Below are 26,276 nucleotides of genomic sequence, written 5' to 3'. Positions count from 1 at the left end.
GTCTGCTTTACATGAAAAGTGGATAAAAAGCTGAGAAAAAACACATGAAAAATGACAAAAGTCATCCTCTGTAAATTTTTAGAGGCATTCTATCTTTTGGATTTTATGAAAATATATTTACCACGATATGCTTACTATATTTTTCTTTATCCTCCTCCTGAACTCCCCTGAATTTTCATCCTCAGTTCCCACACATAACCACTGAATTTGTCCTGTCTTTCACAATCCAGTATGGATTTTCCATTTTTTCAGGTAACAGTCAAAACTTTGTAGAATCATGCAGTGTGTAATCAGATGCCATCCCTTCGTGGGCTTGTATATGATAAGTAATTCCTACAGTAATATTAGAAGCATTTTTAGAACTGGCATATTGTTGTGTTTTTCTCTCTGGATGAGGTCTTCTTTGCTATACTACCACATTTAATACTCCTCTAAATTTCCAAAACTTCACTTGTAGTTCTCCCTAAATAGAAAACTTAATTTTTTAACATTAATTTTTACTAATGTGTCTGATCATGGGGATCCTGAGTTTAACCTTATGCTCCAACTTTGTGATAAAGTGCAGTAAAAGTTTATCACATGGCTTAAATACAAGTTTCCAATGCTTTCCTAGATAAACAAGCAAAGAAATCAGTTAGTGAAAACTCTGAGAGTACATTGTCAGATATCACAGCTAGATAAATCAGAAAAATTGTATAATAATATGTCTTCTCCCTTCTCTGGGGTTATTCATAGGGAATGGTCCCCCTTGTATTTCTCAAATTCTGCAGCAGCAACAGATGCTAAGAAATGGGCTTATGATGAATTTTAAGAAGAATGGTATAAGAAAACAAGACAGGAATTGAGATATAAGAAGTCTAATTTACCTAAGAGCAGAAACTTGCAACTGAGGTGGTTAAAGGAGACTTTACAAAATGCCTTTCGCACCACGGGGATCTTTACATTGTAAAAGCACAGAGTGATCTAGGTAATTTGGTGACCTTTTAGGTGACTTGACAATGGAATTCCATGGTATATGAACTTGAATGAAAATGGGCTGAAATGGGATAAATGTCATCCATATTTCACGAATCAGAACCTGAGTGCCAAAACAGGAAAATCATAGCAATTATTTCCTTGGACCTCTGAAGTCATATATCCCGAGGTTTGAAACCACCAGTCATAGAAAGGAGGTACCTACACAACAGAATAAGATTCAATGCTTACCTCATCCTGCCAGGAGGGGAAAAGTACAATGCAACTTCAACGTGCAAGAAAATAGGAATGGAATTATGTCATGGATGGAATTGTGTCCGAATGCTAAGTCTAGCATGAACAGGTAGAGAAAGTAGTTCTCAAACACAGATAGGTTACGACATCTATACCAAAGATGCTAGTTTTGAATTCTTCTATACATGGATGTAAGATCATAATGAGAATGTCTTCTGAGAAAGGATCTCAGGTGTTCTTTTTGATATTTATGTCATTATTAAGATAATTCTGGAAAGGCATAACTTCTTTGGCAAGTATAATCATGAGTTTTATTCCTTGGGGTGGTGCTGAAACCTTACACAAAAAAGGTGTTTCATATGCCCTTCCAAACATAGATATTTTCCAGAATATCTGACAGCTGCACTTGTAAATGAGATGGTAAACTTCTTCTGTCTGAAAGATAGGCATTTTCTATAAGAACTTGAGGAGTTCTTGAATTTAATTGATGGTGTGAGAACTGTGTACTTTACCACTATGCTAGGACAAGTTTCTCTATTCAATTTCATTTCTTTAAACAATTTTAGGTACAGATATCCATTCAACACATGTCAACACTCCTAAAGACTTCCTTTTATAGTATCTCCGTGAAACTTAAAAAAATGTTGTTTGATCTTCATTTGGATGGATCTCAATGATTATGAATATAGGGTTTGCGTTTCATAGGTGTTACATGAGAAACTGAGTGTGTCTGCTTCCATCTACAAGGTCTGTTTGCAACTACCTAGCTCTCTGTGTTCCATGGGAGTGTTCTGCAGATGCATGGATCTGAGTGAAGTCCTTTGTACAAGTCAGAGTTGTATCTACTTGCAAACTATATTATGTGTTAGTTCTATGTTTTCTTCATTAAACACACATGTTGTAAAATACCTGAAGTGCAAACTTCCCAAGTTGGGTGTCAAAATTTCCTACTCTTGTGACATGGACCTCATCATGTCAGGTTCTGATGAAATTGCCATGCCCACGATCTGATCACACCATTGTCTCTAGCAGGATAATTAGGGTCAATTTCCAATCAATGGCACACTTGAAGCAATGAAAACGTTTAATGGTGGCTACCTGTCTGGTGCCCAAAGGTAAATTCAATCCTTTAGTTGATTCAACCTTGCCTTCTGTGACTTCACTCCTAAAATTAGACCATGTAACATTGGGAAAACACAATACATGGCTACTGAAATTATTTCAGGTTCTGATCTTTGCCATGTTCCTGAAAAGTTCCAAGACTATCATCAGCTGTTTATTGCATGGCACTAATTCATTACCATCTGAAAATTACTACAAATCAATAGAGCAGGATGCTTAACCACAAGGTTCTTAATTTCCCATTGACCTCCTGCTTAGGATCCTTGTTCACATTCTCTGTGTAATTCATTATCATATAAGCTAGGGAATCCTTTATATATATACCATGCCCCTTATGTGTGATGAGTTGGTCTCCAGATGATATTGAGTCTATGTATCTCAGGGTACAATGGGTGTGCATCGCATGATGCACCCTCTTGCTTTGCCTAATATTTTTGATACGTAAGTGAAAGGAAAAATTCCTTAATCCCAAGGGATGGAAAGGCATCTGATTTGGTCATGCTACCAGTGTCCATTACAGCATTAGATCACTGGGAGTCTCCTAATACCTTTGGATTCCACAGAAAAGTAACGTTGTGATCCCCAATGAATCCAGGGCATTTACATTGTGCATTTCTGTGTCCAATATTTGCAAACCCAGAGCATGTCACCATCCTGACACAGTGAGACCCAGAGCTCTTGCAATTGCTGGAAAAATCAGGATGGGAGTCAGATAGACACACCAAGGCAGTAAAGTCAACATCTCATTGTGCAATCACTGATCCGTGCAATGCAGAATGCCTAAACTTCTTGATCTGAATCTTGTGCAGTCCTACCCCATGCAGTTGGTGCTCCATTTCTCATGTCTGGGGATTTTGGAATTCTCCCAGAAAGGCAGATTGAATTTGAATCCTGGACTCTGGGGATTAGGTACTGGTTTTTCCCAATAGGAATTCAGCACATGAGTGCTTTACTGTGAATGTTATTGGATGACTCAAAAGGTCAGTTGTATTATTAGGTGAAGGTCCAGACCCCAGAGAGAGCCTGGCCCTTGGGATTTTCTTTCCATTTATCTAAAGGTCTCATCTCTGTGGCTCCAAGTTGACACCAAGATCACTGAAAGTCAGCTGATAACATGGGAAGTGTGCTGCTTGCTTGTTCCTGGCAAACTAGACATGTGTAGAGTGTTACAGCAAGTGGCTTCTAACACAAAGCTCAGTGCTCTGCTACAGAAGTGCACCTGGACCTCACATGATTCCCCAGATCAGGAAACACTGTTAAGTGATTGAGGGCCTGTGTGCTAGACTATGCAAAAGGTCAGAGGAGACTAGGCCCCCATTTCTTCCCCATCCTTTAGAATGATTTTTATGTCATCACCACTCTGTGTGAAATTGGTTTGTCATCATAGACCCATGTTCTCAGAATGCATAGATATACCTGATATTGATACACAAAATGTGCACCTTAACTCATGGCAAAGAGAGTTTAGAGGGTAAGATTTCGGGAAATTCAGACAAATTGTCAGGTTGCTTTAGTCTCCTGCAAGGAGTAACACAGAATATGTTCTCTTGGAAATGGAACCATTTTTTCCAAGTTGGGTGTCAAAGGCTACTCTTCTGTCGTGGACCTCATCATCCAAAAAATACACTATTCTCCATATGTTGCCATGATAGTAAGATATTGGTACTTTCTGGTCAGTCTGAGTACATGGATTGATTTGGTGTCTGGATGGTACATGACTATGACCCTCGAGATGTGTTTAGTTAATTGAACAGAAAAGCAATAATTTAACACAGCCTAAATTATCTTCCATTGCTGGTAATTGGGGACAGGATATAAATACTGCAGCCTCTGAAATTCTCGGTAATGGTGGCAGGGAATACTACAATCCTTCTTCTCTTTTCCCCAATATAGGAATGTCACAATGCTGGGCCCCGGTACTTCTCAGTGATGAATTCACTGATTCCCCACTTTGAATTCATTCTTTCAAACCCTCATAAAATCAATGAAAAAAATAAGGGTGATTGTACATACTTGTATAGTGTAACAGAAATTGATTCATCATATGATACTACATGATTGTCACATTAAAAATTGTTTATCCCTCAAAATATGGGAGACAAAGCAGTCTGCATTGTTTTCTGTCATCCACCAAAAGTGAACAGTGCTAGCCATATTTGGGAAACATCACTGTTGTCAAGAGAACATCCCACCTGGACCTCAGATTTTCATTTTTATGAGTTGCTCACCATCCACAGAGACTTATTGTCATCATAGATATAGACAGCCTCTCCCTTAACCCCGGTCTCTTTCCAATGATATGGGAAAGCTAGAATAGCTAATCTCTTTGACATTGAAATGGATGATCAGGACTCTACAGTTTTCTTGTTGCTCAGATTCTGACCAGAGCTAAAGAACCACAAACAGAATGAACATTTGACATGAGAACTTAAGAATTTCAAAATTGCAGCTTTAATGATCAAAATGAGAAAATTCACAGAGCTTTTAAAGTGGATAAACTATATAAAAAACACATCAGAATTGGCAAAGATGGTCTTCTAACAAATTTTAGGAGACATTCCAGCATTTGGATTTCATGAGAATATATTCATTATGAGATTTTTCTACATTGGTCATTCTCCTCATTATGATCTCCCCTATGTTTTCATCTTCATTTCTCTAAAAGAAGCACTGAGTTGTCCTGTGTCTATCAATGCAGTATGGAATTTTTATTTTGTCAAGAAACAATGTTAACTATATAGAATCATGCAGTGTGTACCCAAGTGCCATTTGTTAATGGATGTTTATGAAACAAGTAATGTCAAAGTAATATCAGAACCATTTTCAATGCATGCCTTGTGGTTTGTGTGTTTCTGTTGGGATAAAATATCACTATACAAAACGTCCATGTTGGAATTCTTCACTGAATTTTCAAAAGTTCAGTTGTATTTATCTCTAAATTGAAAGGAATAACGTTGACTCTTACCAATTTTCCTGAGCAGTCAAGAGTTCCACACTGGACATTCCTCAAGCTCATTTTTCCAATCTTGTAGTATGTCACCCTACTGACACAGTAAAAACCCTAAAATCTTTCCTGGGCTGTTACAGTCAGAATGGGAGGCAGACTGAAACCAAAAGGCAGGGAATTCAACAACAAATACACCTTCCACTGAGCTAGGTAAGGCAGAAGGCCTGAGCATCCTGACCCAAAATTTTACTCTACATATCCCCATGCAGTCACTGCTCAGTTTCTCAAGTCACAGGCCTTTGGAATTCTCCAAGACAGGACTGATTTTATTACCCTACTGGACTAATGTGCTTAGTTATGGGACTCCCAAATGAGGGAGCACACATGTATGTCATTGTATGCATAGAATGTCAGCCATTTCAATAGGTGAAGACCCCAACCTGGAGAAAATCTGGATCTTGGGCTTATCATTCAGCATATCTGAAGGTCTCATAGTTGTTGATTCAGCTTTGCATCCTGGAGCACTGAATGTCAGAAGAGAAGAGGTGTCAGGATTAATGTGCTGGGCTTCAGCAGCCTTGACACATGTAGAATTTCATAGCAAGTGCATTCTGAGTCAGTGCTCCAGGCTCTCCTGAAGAAGTTCACCTGGATCACACAGAATTCCCATAACTGGGAAACACTGCTGGGTGAATGAGGGCAATGTTCTGGTATAGTAAAAGTACCAAGGAGACTAGGCCATTTCTCCCCTGTCCTATAGGCTGAGCTTCAACGTTATCTAATTGACCATAATTACTATGTCATCAGCTCTTTTTGGGACATTGGTATGTCATCATATACTTAAGTATCCAGAAGGCATACATATACCTGAGTGTGAGACACAAAAATGCTTCTTTCCTGGACTGCAAAGATGACCCTGTGTGTAGTACTTGGCAAACTTCAGACAAATGGTGAGTCAAATTTAGTCCCTGCAAGGGATCAAGCAGAATCAGTTCTTTCCTCCAAGTCAACTTTTGGGGTGCATGAAGGGCCATGTCTTGGCAGAAAATTTACCATGCACAGTAAATGAAAGACCAGTGCTTTCAAGTAGGATAATTTGGGACCTATATAAACATTGGCAATAGGAGGTAAGTAAAACCTCTATGTCTCTACTGCACCAAGATAAGTTTACCGTAGAGTTGAATCAAACTTAAGGTCCCTGCCTTCAGTCCTAGTATTAGACACCAACGATTGGAAGGAAAAAATACAGATCTCTTTAAAACATTTCAGTTTCGCATTCATGCTCTGTTCTTGCCAAAGTACAAGACCAATCATCTGCTGTTCATTGCTCAGCAATATCTCATAATTTTCTGATAATCACTTCCAAAACACCAGCGTAGGATGCATAACCTAACAGTTTTTAAATGCCCAAGCACTGCCTGCTTAGGATCCCTACACCTGTTCTCTTGTCACATCCCTTATCACATATGCAACAGAATCCTACACAGATTGGGATGCCATTCATGTGGTTGAAATTCCATGCCATAGATGTGTGGTGAGTGGGTCTGTCCACACGATGATAAGCCTAGATACCTAGACAAAGATGGGAATGCCTGCCCAGATGCACACTGTCAAATTGCCTCATGTTGCCTGATGCCTGTATGACAGGACAAGCTCACTAATCCTAATGAAAGGAAAAGGTATCTGAGTTTGGCTTTCAAATATGTCCAGTAGTGCACTTGAACACTGTGAGTCTATGTCTGGCTTATGATCCCCAGAAAAGTAACCCAGTGATCTCCCAGCAGTGTAGGGCCTGCACAGTGGACATTCCTGTGGGTCATATTTGATAGTTCAGAGCATGTCACCCTCCTGCCACAGTGAGAACATGAGCTTTTGCTCTGGAAATAACAATCAGTATGGCAGTTAGATATATACACTATGGTAGGGAAATGAAGATCACATTCACATACAAATGAGCTGAGCAAGGGAAAAGAGCTTGAACGTCCTGACCCATTCCCTGTGTCCCACCACTCCAAAAAGTCACTGCTCTCTTTACCAGTATCTACTATTTGGAATTCTACAAGAAGAGGCAGTTTGAATTATCATCATCTTCTCATGCTCTAAGGCCTAGGTGATTCCCAAAAGGAATGGAGAGCCCAAGTTCTATGCCTTAAATGTCACTGAATTCCTAGAAGTTCATACATTATAATGACTGAAGGCAGAGACCCAAAAGAGACCAAGGTATTTAACCTGATCTTTTAATTTGCCTGAAGGTGAAAGGTTGGAGCACCAAATCAATAACCTTGATCACTGAAATGAAGAACAGAATTGATGGACATGGGCACAGTGCTGATGCCTGGCAGAATTGACATAAATAGATTGTCCCAATAGGTGCCTTCTGAGCCAGGCCAAGTGCTCTCCTAAAGAAGACCACGTGGACATCACAGGATTCCCCAGACAGTGAAACACTGCTGGGTGAATGAGGGCCTGTGCAGTGTCCTCTGAGAATGGCCTGAGGAAAATAGGCCCCCATTAACCCTGTCCTTTAGCCTGGGCCTTAGTGTAATCCTATTGAGCATGATTATTTTGTCTTCACCTTTCTTCATGACATTGATTTGTCATAACAGACCCTGGTCATCAGTAGGCATATGTTTACATGATAGTGGGACACAAACAGTGCTACTTACCAGGATTACAAAATATCTAGAAGGTAGGCCTCGGCGACCTTCATACAAATGGTCAGCTGGCACTAGGCTCCTGCAAGGAATAAAACAGAATCAGTTCTCGTAGTCAAGGAAAATTTTGTGGTGCCAAAATATCATGTCACTGTCAGAGGAATTGTAATACCCAGCTTTGTAACACTCTAAATCTCTACATATATTTGGGGGTAAATGGTAATCAAAGCAGGTATAGATAATAAATAATTTTAATGCTTGTTAACTTTTGCTACCCCTAGAATTTTTAACCCTTCAATGTATACTGTCATCCTCATTGGCTGCTTTCATAGCAATAGCTGACAGACCATTGGGAAGGCATATTATAGGTCTGATGAAAACATTTTAGCTTCTGATCTGTCACTGTTTCTTACAAGGTCCAAGACCATTCATCTCCTGTATTTTGCACAGCTCTATGCATTTTCTTTCTGACACAATTGCATAATCACCATATTTAGATGAGTACCTTCAAGATTCTTTATTGCCCAAGCACAGCCTACTTCAGATACCTGCCCCTGTACTCTTGGCCCATTCATTATCATGTATGCAACGGAAGCCTTTTCAACTTGGTATGTCATTCATGTGATTGAAATTCCATACCACTGATGTGTGGTGAGTGGGTATCCACATGATGATGAGCCTGTATATCTAGGTGAGACCAGGAAACTAGTTGATCCAGGGAGACCAGGGGACCAGCAGTTCCAGAGGGTCCAGGAACCAGAGGGGCCAGGGAGACCAGGGAAACTGCTGTTCCGGTGGCGGGATCAGGTACAACAAGCCCTGCTTCTGGGCCTGTGTTCCAGTGCCTGGGGATCATCTGGGAACTGCACAGAGCTTCTAATCCCGGTGGGAGCCAAGCACCCCAGATTCCAGGTTTTCTCTCCCACCAACAATACCAGGAAACTAGCTGGTCCAGGGAGACCAGGGGACCAGCCAATTGCATCCTGTTGAATTGCCTCATGCGGCCTAATGCACGCATGTCAGGACAAGTTCAATAATTCTAACCAAAGGAAAAGGTATCTGAGTTTGCAAAACTGATATATACCTTTAAGCACCAGAACACAGTGAGTCTCCATTTGTTTTATGATCCCAAGAAGAGTAACCTAGTGATCTCCCTGTAGAAGAGGGACTGCATAGTGTACATGCATGAGCGCCATGTTTGGAGTATGTCACCTTCCTGACACTGGGAGAACATGATGTTTTTGCCCCAGGACTAACAATCAGCATGAGTGCTAGATAGACTCCCAAAGCCAGGAATTTAAAGGTAACATTTACCTATCACTGAGCTGAACACTGCACAGGTGTCCCATTTCCCAGAACAGTCACAGCTATGTCTCCCCATACCTATGATTTGGAATTCTACAATAAAAGGCAGTTTGAATTACCATCCTCTTCTCATGGGAATAGGCCTAAGGAATTCCCAAAAGGAAGGGAGAGCCCAAGTACTATGTCTTAAATATCCGTGGATTCCTAGAAGTTTATGCTTTCTAATATTTGAAGGCAGAAAACCAACAGCAACCAAGTTAGTTAACCTGAATTTTCAACTTACCTGAATGTGAAATGATTGGGCCACACAATCAATATCCTTGATCACTGTAATCCTGGAGAGAAGAGATGGTAATGTGCAGAGTGCTGATTCCTGGCAGAATTGACATACATAGATTGTCCCAACATGTGCCTTCTGAGGTAGGCTCAGTGTTCTCCTAAAGAAGAGCACCTGGACCTCACAAAATTACCCAGACAGGGAAACACTGCGGGGTGAATGAGGGCCTATGCACTGGCGAATGAGAAATGCCTGAGTAGACTAGGCTCTCATTTCTCCCCAGTCTTATAGCCTGGACCTCATCGCAATCCTATTGAGAATGATTTTTATGTCATCATCTCTCTGCATGACATTGGTTTGTCATCATAGACCTGCATCCTCAGAAGGCATAGATATATCTGATAGTGGGTCACAAACAGTGCTACTTAACATGATAACAAAGACAATCTAGAAGGATGATCTCTGCAATCTTCAGTCAAATGGTCAGCCAGCATTAGGTTGCTGCAAGGGATCAAGCAGAAACAGTTCTCTTAGGAAAGGAAAATTTTATGCCACCAAAATAACAGGTCAGTGTCAGCGGAATGAAATGCCCAATTTCAGAACACACAAACTCTCTAGCAAGATAGTTTTGGACAATTTGTAATCAAAATGTGAAAGAGAAAATGAAAAATTATAATGGTCGTTACCTGTTTGCTACCCCTATTCAAGTTTTACACTTCAAATGTGTCACCCTCATTCTCACTGCTGGCATTCATAGAAAGAGCTGACAGACAATTGGGAAGGCATATTATAAGTCTGGGTAAAATAATTTTAGCTTCTGATCAGGCACTGTGTCTTACAAGTTCCATGACCATTCATCTCCACTTCTTTGCATAGCTCTATCACATTTTTTCTGAAATCATTGCCTAATCAACATTGTAAGATGTGTACCCTCAAGGTTTTTGTTGTACAAGCACCACCTACTTAGGATACCTACACCTGTACCCTGGCCAATTCCTTATCGCATATGCATCTGAAGCCTTTGCTGCTTGGAATGTCATTCATGTGGTTGAAATTCCATGAAACTCATGTGTGAAGATTTGGTCTCCACATGATAATGAGCCTGTGCATCTTGGCAAAGAGGGGAATGACTGAACAATTGCATCTTGTCAAATTGCCTCATTTGGCCTGATGCATGCATGTCAGGACAAGTTCACTAATTATAACAAAAGGAAAAGATATCTGAGTTTGCCTGACTAATATGTACATTTGAGCATGAGAAAAGTGCGGGTCTCCATTTGCTTTATGAGCCTAAGAAAAGTAACCTAGTGATATGACTGTCGTTGAGAGCCTGCATAGTGGAAATTCATGAGCAACATGTTTGAAATTTTGGAGCATGTCTACATCCTGACGAAGTGAGAAAATGAAAATTTTACTCATGCAGTAACAATAACCATGAGAGCTAGATAGACACCCCAAGCCAGGAATTTCAAGGTACCATTTACCTAACACTGAGCTGTGCAAGGCACAGTGCCTGTTCATCCTGAACCAATCATTGTGACCCATTTCCCTGAATAGTCACTGCTCTATTTCCAAATACCTATGATTTGAATTATATAAGTAAAGACAGTTTGAAATGCCATCCTTTTCACATGTGAATTGGTCTAGGAGATACCAAAAAGGAATGGAGAGCACATGTTCTGTGCTGCAAGTGTCACTGAATTCCTAGAAGTTTATGCCATTAAATATATGTAGGCAGATATAAAAAAGAGACCTAGGAAATTATCCTGATCTTTCACTTACCTGAAGGTGAAATGACTGGGGCAACATGTCTGCATTCTGGATCACTGAAATGCAGAAAAGAAGAGATGGACATTAGCAGAGTTCTGATGCCATCCAGCATTGACATACATAGAGTACCCAAAAAATTTCCTTCTTTGGCAGCACACATGCTCCACTAAAGAGACCCTCAACCTCACAGGATTCCCCAGACAGTGAAACACTTCTGGCGAATGAGGGCCTGTGCTCTGGCCTGTGATAACGGCCTGAGCAGACTAGGCCACAATTTCTAACTTGTCCTTTAGCTTGGGCCTCAGCGGAACCCCAGTGAGCATGATTTTTATGTCATCACCTCTCTTCACGACTTTGGTTTTTCATCATAGACCCGCATCCTCAGAAGGCATATCTATACCTGCTAGTGGGACACAAACATGATGCTTACTACAATGACTAAGACCATCTGTCTAGAAGGTAGCTCTTGGTGGGCTTCGCACAAATGGTCAGTGGGCATTAGGCTCCTGCTGGGGATCAAGCAGATTCAGATGTCTTAGTCAAGGAAATTTTTGGGATTCCAAAGTTGTTAGTCAGTGTCAGCAGAATTGCGATGCCCAGGTTTGGAATGCCCAAACTCTGGATTATGAAGTTTAGGGGCATTGATAATCCGGGATTTGGGGGTAGATAATGATAAATTTCAAATGTGGTTACCTGTTTGCCACCCCCAGCCAAGTATAACCCTTCACTGATTTCATCCTCATCCTCACTGCCAGCATTCATTGCATGAGGTGACAGACCATTGGGAGGGCACACTATAGGCCTGGTGAAAACATTTTACAATCTGATCATGCACTGTGTCTTACAAGGTCAAAGACATGTCATCTGCTCTGCACAGCACTATCCTATTGCCCTGTGACATCACTGACTACACTCCATTGCAGGATACATAACCTCAAGTTTCTTAATTGCCCAAGTACCACATGCATAGGATCCCAGCACATTTTCTTTTGGCCAATTCTTTATCACATGAAGAATGGACACCTTTATACCTTGGGATGTCATTCATGTGTTTGAAATTTCATTCCACTTATGTCTGGTGAGTGGGTATCCACATGATGCTGAGCCTATGCACCTATGTGAAGATAGGAATGCCTGGCCAGTTGTACCCTGTCAAATTGCCTCATTTGGCCTGATGCCTGCCTGGCAGGACAAGTTCGCTAATCCAAAGAAAAAGAAAAGGTATCTGAGTTTTCCTTATTGATATGTGCTTTAGTCCTCTAGAACACTGTGAGTCTCTGCCTCCCTTTTGACCTTAAGAAAGGTAACCCAGTGATCTCCCTGCAGTCCAGGGCCTACACACTGGACACACCTGAGCACCAACTGTACAAGATTGGAGCATGAAAACTTCCTGACACAGTGAGAACATGAAGCTCTTACCAAGGCAGTAACAATCATTATGGAAGGCATTTGAGGAATACATTTACCTATCAATGAGCTGTGCAAGGAAAATGGACTGAACGTCCTGACCCATTTCTTCGGTACCGCCTCTTTGAAAATTCACTGTTCAGTTACACAATACCTACTATTTGAAATTCTAAAAGACAAGGCCGCTTTAAATACCATCCTTTTATTAAAGTCTTAGTCAGAAGGGATTCCCAAAAGGAAGGGAGAGCCCAAGTTCTATGGCTTAAATTTCACTGGATGCCTAGAAGATCATGCTTTCTAATGTTTGGAGGCAGATATCCAAACGAGACCTAGGCACTTGAGCTGATATTTCCACGTACCTGAAGGCAAAGAGATTGGGCACCATGTCTGCCTCCTCGATCACTGAAATGCAGAAGAGAAGAGATGGAAATGAGTAGAGTGCTGATGCTGGCCAGCATCGACATACATAGATTTCCCAAACAAATGCCTTCTGAGGCAAGCTCAGTGCTCTAATAAGAAGAGCACCAGGATCTCACGGATTCCCTAGATGGAGAAACACTGCTGGGTGAATGAGGGCCTGTGCACTGGCCTGTGAGAAGGGCCTAAGGAGACTAGGCCACAATTTCTACCCTGTCCTTTAGCCTCGGCCTCAGCGGAACCCCGTGAGCATGATTTTTATGTCATCACCTCTCTTCATGACTTTGGTTTATCATCATAGACCCGCATCCTCAGAAGGCATAGCTATAACTGGTAGTGGGACACAAACAATGCTGCTTACCAAGATGACAACGACCAAATGTCCAGATGTAGGTCTCGGCAAGCTTCGCACAAATGGTCAGCGGGCATTAGGCTCCTGCAGGGGATCAAGCAGAATCAGTTGTGTTACTCAAGGAAAATTTTGGGGTTCCAAAGTTGCAAGTCAGTGTCAGCAGAATTGCAATGCCCAGGTTTGGAATGCCCAAACTCTGGATTATGGTAATTGGGGGTATTGATAATCAGTGCTTTGGGGTAGATATTGATAAATTTCAAATGTGGTTACCTGTTTGCCACCCCTAGCCAATTTTAACCCTTCACTGGTTTCATCCTCATTCTCCCTGCCAGCGTTCATTGCATGAGGTGGCAGACCATTGGGAGGGCATATTATAGGCCTTGTGAAAACATTTTACCATTGTAGGAGGAAGCCTGTATGCCCCCATTAACCATGTGACTTACTAGAGTCACATACAGATGTGTAAGAGCGGTTCACCACACCGCTAACCACACCCACTTTAGGCATGACTAAAGAGGTATACGGATGGACGTAAAGATGTATATGTACGTAGGCGATGAACTACGTCACTAGCCAGGCCCACTTTTGGGCATTGCTAGGGGGCATTATGGGGGAAGGCATAAAAGACAGCACACAGAAAGTCTTGGTCTCTTTCCCCGGATTTCGGCTTCCGGTTCGGCAGCAGAAAACTACTTGGCTCATCTGGGTTACTAGTTTGGTATCTTGCGAGTAATTTCTACAATAAATACTGAGTTTTACTTTCAGTAAGTGTGTCGATTATCGTTACAGCATCATTTGGACCCTCATTTGGTGTCAGAAGTTTTGGAATCCGGATCCAGGTGCCCATAAAAGCAGCTGCTCCTCTGCCCATCCAGGCACACATAGACTCTCCTTTCACTAATTTCCTCACCACTTCATTTGGAAAGGCACGATTCCTGCTGCCAGGAACCAGCACCTTCTATCTGTCGGTAAGGTTAGGTGGTATTCCGAGATTTCTCTCGCGGCCACGTGTTGTTTTACTGGCAGCCTGCTGACTTCAGCCACGTGCTCTTTTGCTGGCAGCCTGTTGATTTTGGCCTGAATTACTCCACTGGTAACAAACTTAACTGCTTTATACAATGTCAGCTAACATAATGATGCAAGATATTAAGAATTTTCTTGTTTTTTGTATAGATGGGATTTTAGAAAGGGTTGAGGACCTACCTGAAAGATACTTCCTACCCATGATGGTGATTACTAGTTTCATAATCAATATAAATTTGCTAAAGAAATGGCTCAAAAATAGGACAAAACTTATACAGGCCATAAGGTCATCGCAGGATACTTTTGAAATCTTAATACAAAGAATTCAGGAAATGCAAAATTCCTTGCAGGATAGTAAGAAAGGGTTGGTAGAAAATATTCAGGATATTAAAATGATGATGTAGGTCTGAAAAACAGGTTTAAAGAGACGGAACACAAAATTGAATTACTTTCAGGAAAAATGTGTTCAACAGATAGAATAGAAAAAGTGGAACATAATGTTGAAATATTTAACCAACAAAACTGTTCCAAGTTTGATGATTTCACTAGCAAACTGCAAAGACTGGAACATAAGATTGAAATGCTAACAGAAAAGAATTGTTCCATGTATGAGAGCAATGACAAACTAACTGATAAAATATCATTTGTGGAAGAGAGTTTACATGCCATTGAGGTACTTTCTAAAGATGAGAATATTAAGTATTTGGAATCACGTGTAAATGATGAATGCAAAGAAAAATGAAAGATTCCATGACGTCCTTAGAAAATTATTTGTCCCAAGAACTTCAAGAGATCAGAGAAACAATGATGAATAGACTACAGGATTTAGAAGACGTTCATTCTGATACTTCAGAATCAGACATACAGGCAACAGGTCAGGACAGGAGTTTCCCAACACCTCTCAAATGCTGGAAATATCTCCCTAAGGTTGCCTTGCGTTCACCTATGGTTTTCCTAGTATCTGTAACAGAAAAGCCAGCAATGAAAAAACAATCAAATGTTCCCATTGCTTATCACTGGGAACCTATACAGATGAAGGATATAAAAGGGAATCAAGGAGGCCATTGTTTCGTATGGTCTTCATTCTCCCTTAGTCAGAGAGCTCCTAAACTCATGGGCGACTGTAAATAAAGTAATCCCAAAAGACTGGGCCCAATTAGCCTCGGCAGTGCTCGAAAATTTTTGTCAAATTCAATGGAGAGCTTTATGGAGGCAAGAAGCGAAAGCCTTAGAGATTCAGGAATTAAAGAACGGTCATGAAGTACCCCAAGACAAGATTCTTGGGGAGGGTCCTTATGCTGTCACGTAGGTTCAATCTGCATATGACGAGCACATGTTGTCTTTATGCCGTACAGCTGCTTTAAATGCCTTGGATAAGGTTTGTGAAACAGGAGAGATAATGCAACCCGATACCAAGTTATTACAGGGCCCAAGGGAAAGCTTCACTGAATTTTTAAGAGAGATTATACAGAGCAGAAGAAGTACAGGTAGCAAATCCAGAATCCAGGTGACTCCTTATAGAATCTTTGGCATATGAGAACGCGAATCCTCAATGCAGGCAGGTAATTTGGCCATTAAAAATAAGATCAGCACCATTGAAGGAATGGGTCCTACATACAGCGAACCTGGAATGTAAAAGTCAGGATACGGGAGCGTGGGTAGGTAAAGTTATTTCTACAGCCTTGAGGAGGCACCAGAATGCCAAATACCCTATCTGTGATGATATAGAGGCCTGGGTAGGAAGGCAATCTCCAATAATTTTAACAGATATAAAGATGCCGCATGCTTTAACTGTGATAGAATAGGAAATCTTAGTTGGAACTGTAGACAATGCAATCCTCGAAAGAATACTTTTACCAGGAATGCATCAAACAGAAGGCCTCAGCCTCCTGGTCTCTGCAGGAGGTATGGAAAGGGCCAACATTGGACTGACAAATGCTGGTCCACAAGAGGTAGACAAGGTAGATCTTTAAAGCCGGGAAACGGGGATCAGGGGCTCAATTGAGCCCCAGAAAGAAATATTATCTGGTCATTCCCAGTGACAGTGGAGGACAGACTATCCCAGGACAAATAGAAGTTCCACTGCCCATTGTAAATAATACAGCACTGGATAATACATTACCTCCAGAGGATGAATCAATTATATCAGGAGGAGATACAAAACAGGTATTTTGGCAAACTTCTATACAATATCATAGATACAAGTTACCAGTTATGGTAAATAATATGGTGATTAATGGCATTGTAGACACTAGAAGTGACGTCACTATCATTAATCAGAAGTCCTGGCCCCACAATTGGGCTTTAAAAGAGGTTAACGTTCAATTCTTAGGGATTGGAACCCTATCTGAAGTTAAACAGAGCGTTAGATGGATTGACTTTATTGGGCCAGAAGGACAGAGAGGAAGGTTAAAGCCATATGTTGCAGATATTGCTATAAACCTCTGGGGTCGTGATCTACTCCAACAATGGAATAAGCAGATTAACATTCCTCCTGTATCAGCTAGGAATTATAGACAAGCCCTTAGTGGTAGAAAGAATATAGTAAGGCAGTACAGAAAACAGATGCCAAATGTACAGCCTGTACAGAAACAGGATGCTAGTGCCAAACCTACAGAGCAACCAAAACTCTACCCTTAAAATGGCTGAAAGATGAACCCGTATGGGTGGGTCAATGGCCTAAGACATCTGAGAAGTTAATTGCTTTGGAGAAGTTAGTTCAGGAACAGCAAGACGCTGGACATATTGAGGAATCAACTAGTGCATGGAATTCACCTGTTTTTGTTGTCAAGAAGAAGTCTGGTAAGTGGATAATGGTTACTGATCGTGGAGCCATCAACAAGGTAATTCAGCCTATGGGGTCTCTACAACCTGGGATGCTGTTACCTTCTCTAATTCCTAAGGATTGGCCAATTACAGTTATAGACTTAAAAGATTGCTTCTTCACCATACTGTTACAAGAAAACGACACAGAAAAGTTCGCCTTCACGGTACCTACCTATAATAATTCCCGTCCGGTACAGAGATTCCATTGGAAGGTACTACCTCAAGGTATGTTAAACAGCCAAGCTTTGTGTCAATATTTTGTGAATAAACCTCTAGAAATAATTCGTAGAAAATTTCCACATTCGTTAATATATCATTATATGGATGACATATTACTGTCTGATTCAAATAAGGATACTTTGGAAAAGATGTTTGAAGCAGCAAAGGAAACTTTGCCTCGCTGGGGATTACAAATTGCCCTAAAAAAATACAAAGAGGAGATTCTATTAACTATTTAGGTTATAAAATAGATGATCAGAAATATAGACCGCAGAAAGTACAGATCAGAAGAGATCATTACCGGACTCTTAATAATCTTTAAAAACCTATTAGGAGAAATCTCTCTATTACAGACAATTATTGGCATAGAGGGCATGATTTAAAACACCTGAAAATGGCTTTAAAAGGAGATAAAGACCTAAAAAGCCCACGAGTACTATCAGCTGAGGCTGAAAAAGAATTCGAATGGGTAGAAAAGAGAATATTAGAAGCCCATGTGGACCGTGTGGATCCAAAGGTGGACTGTATTGTGGTTATTTTACCATCTAGAGAATACCCTTCAGGAATATTAATGCAGAGGGAAGACATCCTTCTAGACTGGGTATTTCTGCCACATAAACAGAATAAAAAATTGAAAACATATGTAGAAAAGATCTCCGATTTGATATTGAAAGGTAAGTCAAGGCTTCGTCAACTGACTGGGAAAGAAACAGCTGAAATTATTGTACCTTTAAAGAATGAGGAAATTTCCTCTTTATGGAAGGACAATGAGTATTGGCAAATAGCTTGCAGTGACTTTTTGTGAAGTATTAGTAATAACTATCCCAAAACAGAGAGAATCAAATTCATAAAGAAAAGAATTTGGATTCTTCCACGTATCGTGAGGCAAACACCTATTTCTGGAGTTCTTACATTCTACACAGATGCAAACAAATCAGGTAAGGCAGGGTTTAAATCAGGAAATATAAGTAAAGTAGTTCAAAGCCCTTACAACTCCATACAAAGGCAGAGTTATATGCCATTCTCATGGTACCTAAAGACTTTAGAGAGCCTCTCTATATAGTCACGGATTCTGAGTATGCAGAATGAGTTGTCTTGCATATTGGGACTGCAGAATTTGTTCCTGATAATACAGAATTGACCTCATTGTTTTTACAATTGCAGGAAATCATCAGAAACAGGACTCATCCTATATATATAACACACATCAGATCCCATACAGGTCTGCCAGTTCCTCTGGCACAAGGCAATGATCGTTTATTAGTAGGTAATGTGTTGGAAGCTTCAGAATTTCATAAGAAACACCATGTTAACAGCAAAGGTTTAAAGAAGGATTTTTCTATCACCTGGCAACAAGAAAAAGAAATAGTAAGAATTTGTCCCAGTTGCTCATTCTCCAATCAAACTCCATTGCCAGCAGGTTGTAATCCTAAAGGTATTCACAGAAATGAACGTTTGCAAATGGATGTATTTCACTTCCCAGAATTTGGCAGTTGGAAATATGTACACCATACCATAGACAAGTTCTCATGCTTCCAATGGGCTACTGCCATTAGCTGTGAAAATGCTGATTCTGTTATTACACACATCTTGGAGGTGATGGCTGTTATGGGTATACCTAAAACAATAAAAACGGACAATGCTCCAGCATATGTTTCCAGTAAATTGGAACAATTTTTCAAATATTATAATATAAAACATATAACTGGTATACCTTACAATCCCACAGGACAAGCAGTAATTGAAAGATCTAACCGAACCTTAAAAGAGATGCTTCATAAACAGCCAGGGAAAACAAAAACACCTAAACACAGGTTACATAATGCTTTACTAACATAGAATTTTCTTAATGCTGATGAAAAAGGACAAACTGCAGCAGAAAGACACTGGACTACAGAGAAGATTTCTGAACTGAACCAACCTGGGTATTTTAAGGATGTTGTGACCTCTGTCTAGAAACCAGAATATGTGTTACATTGGGGAAGGGGTTATTCTTTTGTTTCCACAGGAGAAGAAAAGGTTTGGGTTCCATCAAAATTAATTAAAATTCGATCAGAACAGAAGACATCTCAGGAGGGGAAAGATAACAGCTCATCTACAAATTCTATTTCCACCATGGGTAAAGTGACCTCCTAAAACGAAAGAGAAGTGTTTTGTTTTTTGTCTTCACAGGTAAACTCAGCAAAGAATACCGGACATATGGATTCCTGAAGAAAAATGAATAGCTACCCTGAGGACCATCAAAGAAACAGTAACTCACTATGTGGTATCAAAGTCTAAATCTCTCTATATTTTTTTCATAGTACCCTTTTATTTTGATTTCTTCACATACCTCAGTCCCCATTCAGTTAACTGAAGCTGGCGTTGGAGTTGGATTGGCTCTCCTACTCTAAATTCAAGCATATTATTTAAATAAAATTCAGAATTTCTGTACTATATCAAAGAACCATTGATATAAGACAGAAGAAAATAAAATTAGGGAGGTTATCTGTGGATTTCTTTTTCTGAAAATCTAATTTCCCTCAGGTTTACCATCTTCCGTTTTGTCACCTCTTCCAGTATGCATACATATAAAAGTTAAAATATTTCTTTATTAACATTAATATTGAGTTTTCCAGAGAACAAGTGATTTCCTGACAGCAATCTTCAACTGCTTCAGAAAGAAAATGAAGATCCACTTCCTTGACTTCACCTGATTCGAATGGAGGCATCTGAACTGCCCCACATCATTGATTGCACCTGACAAGCATTATCCTGAAACTGGCTTGAAACTACATCATTCTACACAACACCGGACCAAGAAAATGCAACAGCACATCTTCTACAATCTGGCCAGAGCTTCAGATGAGAGCTTCAATCAACATTAGAGCCCCAGTCAGGAACTTCAATCAAGCATCTCCTTCCATACAGAGACTGTCTGATCTACTGAGATTTTGTTACTCTAACATTTTTCTTCTCACAAGTCCCCATAAGATTATCATTGTCCCATCTCAGCAGGAAGTAGTTTTAAGAATTCCACACCCCCTCTCCCTACTATTGATATTATAGGATAGTTTACCCCTGTTAGTGTTAGTTTTCAATTATTTTAGTGTTGGGATTGGAAGGAAGTGTTCAGATTTGGGTGTTTCTTTCAGATAAGTTTAGGTTTAGATAGAATAGATGTTTGATACATTTTGTTCATTGACGCAAGTTAGTTGTCCTTTTTAGACTAAAAGGGGAATTGTAGGAGGAAGCCTTTATGCTGCCATTAACCATGTGACTTACTAGAGGCATATACAAATGAGGTAAGAGCGGTTTACCACACCGCTAACCACACCCACTTTAGGCATGACTAAAGACGTATACGGACAGACGTAAAGATGTATACGTACAAAGGCGGGGAACTACATCACTAGCCAGGCCCACTTTTGGGCATGGATAGGGGGCATTATGGGGGAAGGCATAAAAGACAGCACACAGGAAGTCTTGGTCTCTTTCCCCGGAGTTCGGTTTCCAGTTCGGCAGCGGAAAACTACTTGGCTCATCTGGGTTACTTGTTTGGTATCTTGTGAGTAATTTCTACAATAAATACTTAGTTTTCCTTTCAGTAAGTGTGTCGCTTATCTTTACAGCGTCATTTGGAGTCTCATACCATCTGATCATGCACTGTGTCTTACAAGGTCCAAGACATCTTATCTGCTCTGCACAGTGCTATCCTATTGACCTCTGACATCATTGACTACTCACCTTTGTACGATGCATAACCTCAAGATTCTTAATTGACCAAACACCACATGCATAGGATCCCTTCACATGTTCTCTTGTTCCTTATCACATAATGGATGGATGGGATGCCATTCACGTGTTTGAAATTTCATACCACTCATGTGTGGTGAGTGGGTATCCATATTATGCTGAGACTGTGCATCTAGGCCAAAGGGGAAGGCCTGGCCAGTTGCACCCTGTCGAATTGCCCCATGTGGCCTGATGCCTGCATGGCATGACAAGATCACTAATCCTAACAAAAAGAAAAGGTATCTGAGTTTGCCTTACTGATATGTACATTAGTCCACTAGAACACTGTGAGTCTCTGTCTCCCTTTTGACCCTCAGAAATGTAATCTAGTGATGTCCCTGCAGTCCAGGGCCTGCATACTGGACACTCCTGAGCACCATCTATGCAAGAATGGAGCATGAAAACTTCCTGACACAGTGAGAAAATGAAGCTCTTGCCAAGGCAGTAACAATCAGTATGGAAGTTATTTGAAAAATACATTCACCTATCAATGAGCTATGCAAGGAAAATAGACTGAATGTCCTAATCCATTTCTTGTGTCACACCTCTTTGAAAATTCACTGCTCAGTTACCCAATACCTAGTAATTGGAATTATAAAAGACAAGGCACCTTTAATTACCATCCATTTATCATGCTCTTAGTCAGAAGGGATTCCCAAAAGGAAGGGAGAGCCCAAGTTCTGTTGCTTTAATTTCACTGGATTCCTAGAAGGTCATGATTTCTAATGTTTGAAGGCAGATATCCAAAAAGAGACCTAGGCACTTAAGCTGATTTTTCCACATACCTGAAGGTGAAATGATTGGGGCACCAAGTCTGTATGTTTGATCACTGAAATGCATAAAAGACGAGATGGAAATCAGCAGAATGTTGATGCTGGTCAGCATCGACATACATAGATTTCCCAAACAAATGCCTTCTGAGCCAGGCTCATTGCTCTACTAAAGAAGAGTACCAGGATCTCACAGGATTCCCTAGACGGGGAATCACTGCTAGGTGAATGAGGGCCTGTGCACTGTCCTGTGAGAATAGCCTGGGGAGACTAGGCCACAATTTCTACCATGTCCTTTCACCTGGGCCTCAGTGACACTCTAGATTCTAGTGAAGAAGCTGATCTAGAGGAGGAGGCGGCTTGGTATGAGGAAGAAAGATATCACCCTGATAGACACCGGCCGCTGAAAACAAAAATGAATGTGAGGCCACCACCTATAAATCTGGCTGGCTCACGCCCCTCGGCGCCTCCACCGTATGAGCTTCGGCTGAATACTGGTACTGACTCCTTTTTACGTTTAGAGGAACAGAGAAAAATACAAATGGCTTTTCCAGTATACGAGAATGCAGAAGACAGAAGAGTACATACCCCCGTAGATTACAATCAAATCAAAAAATTGGCTAAATCCGTTCGTAATTATGGGTTCAATGCTAACTTTACCACAATACAGGTGGAAAGGCTTGCTAATTTTGCCATGACTCCCACTGACTGGCAGACGACAGTGAACGCAGTGCTTCCCAACATGGGACACTACATGGAATGGAAGGCTCTCTGGTATGATGCAGCCCAGGCACAAACTAGAGTTAATACCATGGCTGGAGATGAGAATCAGAGGCAGTGGACATTTGAAATGCTGACAGGTCAGGGTCAACATGCCCTTAATCAAAGCAACTACATCTGGGGCGTCTATGCTCAGGTGTTGGCCGCCGCTATTAAAGCATGGAAGGCCCTCACAAAAAGGGGAGAATCCGGCGGACACCTTACAAAGATTGTCCAAGGACCCCAAGAGCCATTTTCAGACTTTGTGGCCAGAATGACCGAGGCTCCCGGTCGCATCTTTGGTGATTCTGAACAAGCTATGCCCCTGATTGCGCAACTTATTTATGAACAAGCAACCCAGGAATGTTGAGCGGCTATCACCCCTCACAAAAGCATAGGTTTACAAGATTGGCTTAGACTGTGCAGGGAGCTGGGGGGACCCCTAACCAATGCAGGACTAGCTGCCACCATTTTACAAACGCACAGGTGTAGAGATTTATCAAATCGAAAAGCTTGTTTTAATTGTGGGAAAATGGGGCACCTTAAGAAAGATTGTCAAGCCCCTGAAAGAACAAGAGAAAAGGAGCTTTGCCGTTGTTGTGGTAAAGGTTATCATAAGGCTAGTGAATGCAGGTCAGTCCGGGATATGAAAGGGAGGCTTCTGCCCCTATTGAAGAACCCAAGGTACCCCAATCAAAAAACGGGTCACGGGGCCCATGGTCCCAGGGCCCTTAGAAATATGGGAACTGATTTCAGAAAAGCAATCAAGAGAAGGTAGAGGCTTCTGAGGAACCCCCGGAATGGACTAGCATGCTGCCTCCGACTTCTTACTCATGCCCCAAATGAATGTTCAGCCGGTCCCAGTCCATTCCCCTGGACCTTTGCCCCCTGCCACCATTGGGCTTATTCTGGGCCGTGGCTCCTTAACTTTACAGGGACTCATTATATATCCTGGGATTGTTGACCCGTATCATAAAGAGGAGATTCAAGTTCTCTGTTCTAGCCCTCGGGGTGTATTTTCTATAAAGCAGGGAGATAGAATTGCACAACTGGTGTTGCTGCCCTCCCTCGGGGATGGAGAAACCTACACTTTACAAAAAAGGGCTATGGGATCTTCTGGAAGTGATTCAGCCTATCTGGTTATACCCCTAAATGAGAGACATACAATAAAATTGTTAATTAATGGAAAAGAATTTGAAGGGATAATGGATATAGGTGCAGACAAAAGCATTATTTCACTCCATTGGTGGCCGAAGTCTTGGCCCACTGTTGTTTCATCTCATTCTCTACAAGGTTTTGGATATTAGTCCTCTCCTGCCATCAGTGCCTCAGCCTTAACCTGGTGGAACGCTGAGGGCAAATGGGGCTGTTTTACCCCCAATGTGTTGCCACTCCCTGTAAATTTATGGGGACGGGATGTGTTACAAGCCATGGGCATGACCCTAACTAATGAATACTCCCCCCAGGCATCAGCCATTATGGCAAAGATGGGGTATACAAAGGGTAGAGGCTTGGGTAGGCAAGAACAAGGCAGAATAGAACCCATTATGCAACAGGTAAATCGGGGTAGAAAAGGACTGAGCTTTATTTAGGCTTCACGACCCACACCATGGAAAACAATGGGTCTCTCATTGGCCTCTATCCTCTGAAAACTTAGAGTCTGTCACAAGATTAGTGCAAGAACAAGAATGGCTGGGGTATCTAGAGCCTTCTACCTCCCCATGGAATACACCAATTTTTGTTATTAAGAAGAAATCTGGGAAGTAGAGATTACTCCACGACCTGCGGGCCATGTTCAAAGAAGCCTTCCTTTGCTTTCTGCGCTTCCTCAAGATTGGAAGCTTATTATTATAGATATTAAGGATTGTTTCTTCTCTATTCCACTTTACCCACGGCATAGACCAAGGTTTGCCTTCACTATCCCTTCTCTTAATCATATGGAACCAGACAAGAGATTTCAGTGGAAGGTACTGCCACAAGGCATGGCCAATAGCCCAACAATATGTCAGCTGTATGTGCAAGAGGCTTTGGAGCCAATTAGGAAGCAATTTACATCTTTAATCATGATCCATTATATGGACTATATTCTTATTTGTCACAAAGAGTTAGATGTTTTACAAAAGGCTTTTCCCATTCTGGTGGCTGAATTAAAACAGTGGGGATTAGAGATAGCCTCAGAAAAGGTTCAAATTGCAGATACAGGCCTCTTTTTGGGCTCAATGATTACTCCCAAAAAAATAGTTCCTCAGAAAATAGAAATTCGCAAAGACCACTTACAAACATTAAATGATTTTCAGAAACTTCTGGGAGATATAAATTGTTTGAGGCCCTTTTTAAAAATTTCATCTGCTGATGTAAAACCCCTCTTTGGTCTCCTGGAGGGTGAGCCTCATATCTCCTCACCCAGAAAATTTACCCCTGCCGCCCACAGAGCCTTACAGATGGTGGAAGAGGCCTTACAGGAAGCACAATTACAATGTATTGAGAAGTCACTACATTTTAGTCTGTGTGTTTTTAAGACAGCTCAATTGCCAACTGCAGTCCTGTGGCAACACGGACCATAACTTTGGATTCATCCAAATGCTTCCCCACTAAGATTATTGACTGGTACCCTGATGCTGTTGCACAGCTCGTGCTTTGCGGAATAAAAGCAGCTGTTACGCATTTTGGCAGGGATCCTGATTCCTTGATTGTGCCTTATAATGCTGCACAAGTTCAGACCTTGGCAGCCACATCTAGTGATTGGCAGTTTTAGTTACTTCCTTTTCAGGACAAATTGATAATCATTTTCCAAAGCATCCAATTTTACAGTTTGCCCTAAATCAGGCTATAGTGTTTCCACAAGTGACAGCTAAAGACCCACTCCCAGATGGGACTGTGGTGTACACTGATGGATCGAAAACTGGTATGGGAGCTTATGTGGTCAAGGATAGGGTTATATCTAAACAATATAATGAAACTTCACCTCAAGTTCTAGAAGGTCTGATAGTACTGGAGGTTCTTGAGGCCTTTCCAGGATCCCTCAATATTGTATCAGATTCCTCTTATGTGGTTAGTACAGTTAATCTCCTTGAGATAGCTGGAATAATAAGATCCTCCAGCAGAGTTGCTAACATCTTTCAGAAGACACAAGCTCCTTGTTAAATAGGAGATGTCCTGTTTTCATTACCATGTCTGAGCACATTCTGGACTCCCAGGTCCCATGTCCTCAGGGAATGACTTAGTGGACAAGGCTACAAAGCTGGTGGCCGCTGCCTTGTCTACCCATGCACAAGCAGCAAAAGTATTCCATCAGTGCTTTCATGTGACAGCTGAGACCTTGCGCCGTCGTTTTGCTCTATCCAGGAAAGAGGGTAGGGAAATTGTTACTCAATTCCAGAATTGCTGCGAATTTTTACCTGCTCCCCATGTGGGAATAAACCCACGTGGAATTAGACCATTGCAG

The 26,276-nt window shown here is 41.2% G+C and overlaps 6 non-coding genes and 1 pseudogene across 6 annotated transcripts; all 7 read right to left on the bottom strand.

Moving 5' to 3' along the window:
* Window positions 1–3,639: 3,639 nt before the first annotated feature.
* On the bottom strand, window positions 3,640–3,722 carry LOC121134976 (annotated as a pseudogene).
* Window positions 3,723–4,525: 803 nt separating this feature from the next.
* On the bottom strand, window positions 4,526–4,591 carry LOC121135033. Its single transcript, XR_005872226.1, has one exon. It is a non-coding gene; the product is annotated as a small nucleolar RNA SNORD109A (small nucleolar RNA).
* Window positions 4,592–6,041: 1,450 nt separating this feature from the next.
* On the bottom strand, window positions 6,042–6,120 carry LOC121134961. Its single transcript, XR_005872163.1, has one exon. It is a non-coding gene; the product is annotated as a small nucleolar RNA SNORD115 (small nucleolar RNA).
* Window positions 6,121–7,809: 1,689 nt separating this feature from the next.
* LOC121134832 lies at window positions 7,810–7,888 on the bottom strand. The gene has a single exon (XR_005872041.1). It is a non-coding gene; the product is annotated as a small nucleolar RNA SNORD115 (small nucleolar RNA).
* Window positions 7,889–9,808: 1,920 nt separating this feature from the next.
* Window positions 9,809–9,887, bottom strand: LOC121135074. Its single transcript, XR_005872265.1, has one exon. It is a non-coding gene; the product is annotated as a small nucleolar RNA SNORD115 (small nucleolar RNA).
* A 1,693-nt stretch (window positions 9,888–11,580) lies between these two features.
* On the bottom strand, window positions 11,581–11,659 carry LOC121135040. The gene has a single exon (XR_005872233.1). It is a non-coding gene; the product is annotated as a small nucleolar RNA SNORD115 (small nucleolar RNA).
* Window positions 11,660–13,335: 1,676 nt separating this feature from the next.
* On the bottom strand, window positions 13,336–13,413 carry LOC121134837. Its single transcript, XR_005872046.1, has one exon. It is a non-coding gene; the product is annotated as a small nucleolar RNA SNORD115 (small nucleolar RNA).
* Between the last annotated feature and the right edge of the window lie 12,863 nt (window positions 13,414–26,276).

Source organism: Mesocricetus auratus, unplaced genomic scaffold (assembly GCF_017639785.1).
Source record: "Mesocricetus auratus isolate SY011 unplaced genomic scaffold, BCM_Maur_2.0 Super-Scaffold_100030, whole genome shotgun sequence".
Classification (NCBI taxonomy): domain Eukaryota; kingdom Metazoa; phylum Chordata; class Mammalia; order Rodentia; family Cricetidae; genus Mesocricetus; species Mesocricetus auratus.
The sequence above is the reverse complement of the archived record's forward strand: the minus strand, read 5'-3'. Positions and strand labels throughout refer to the sequence as shown.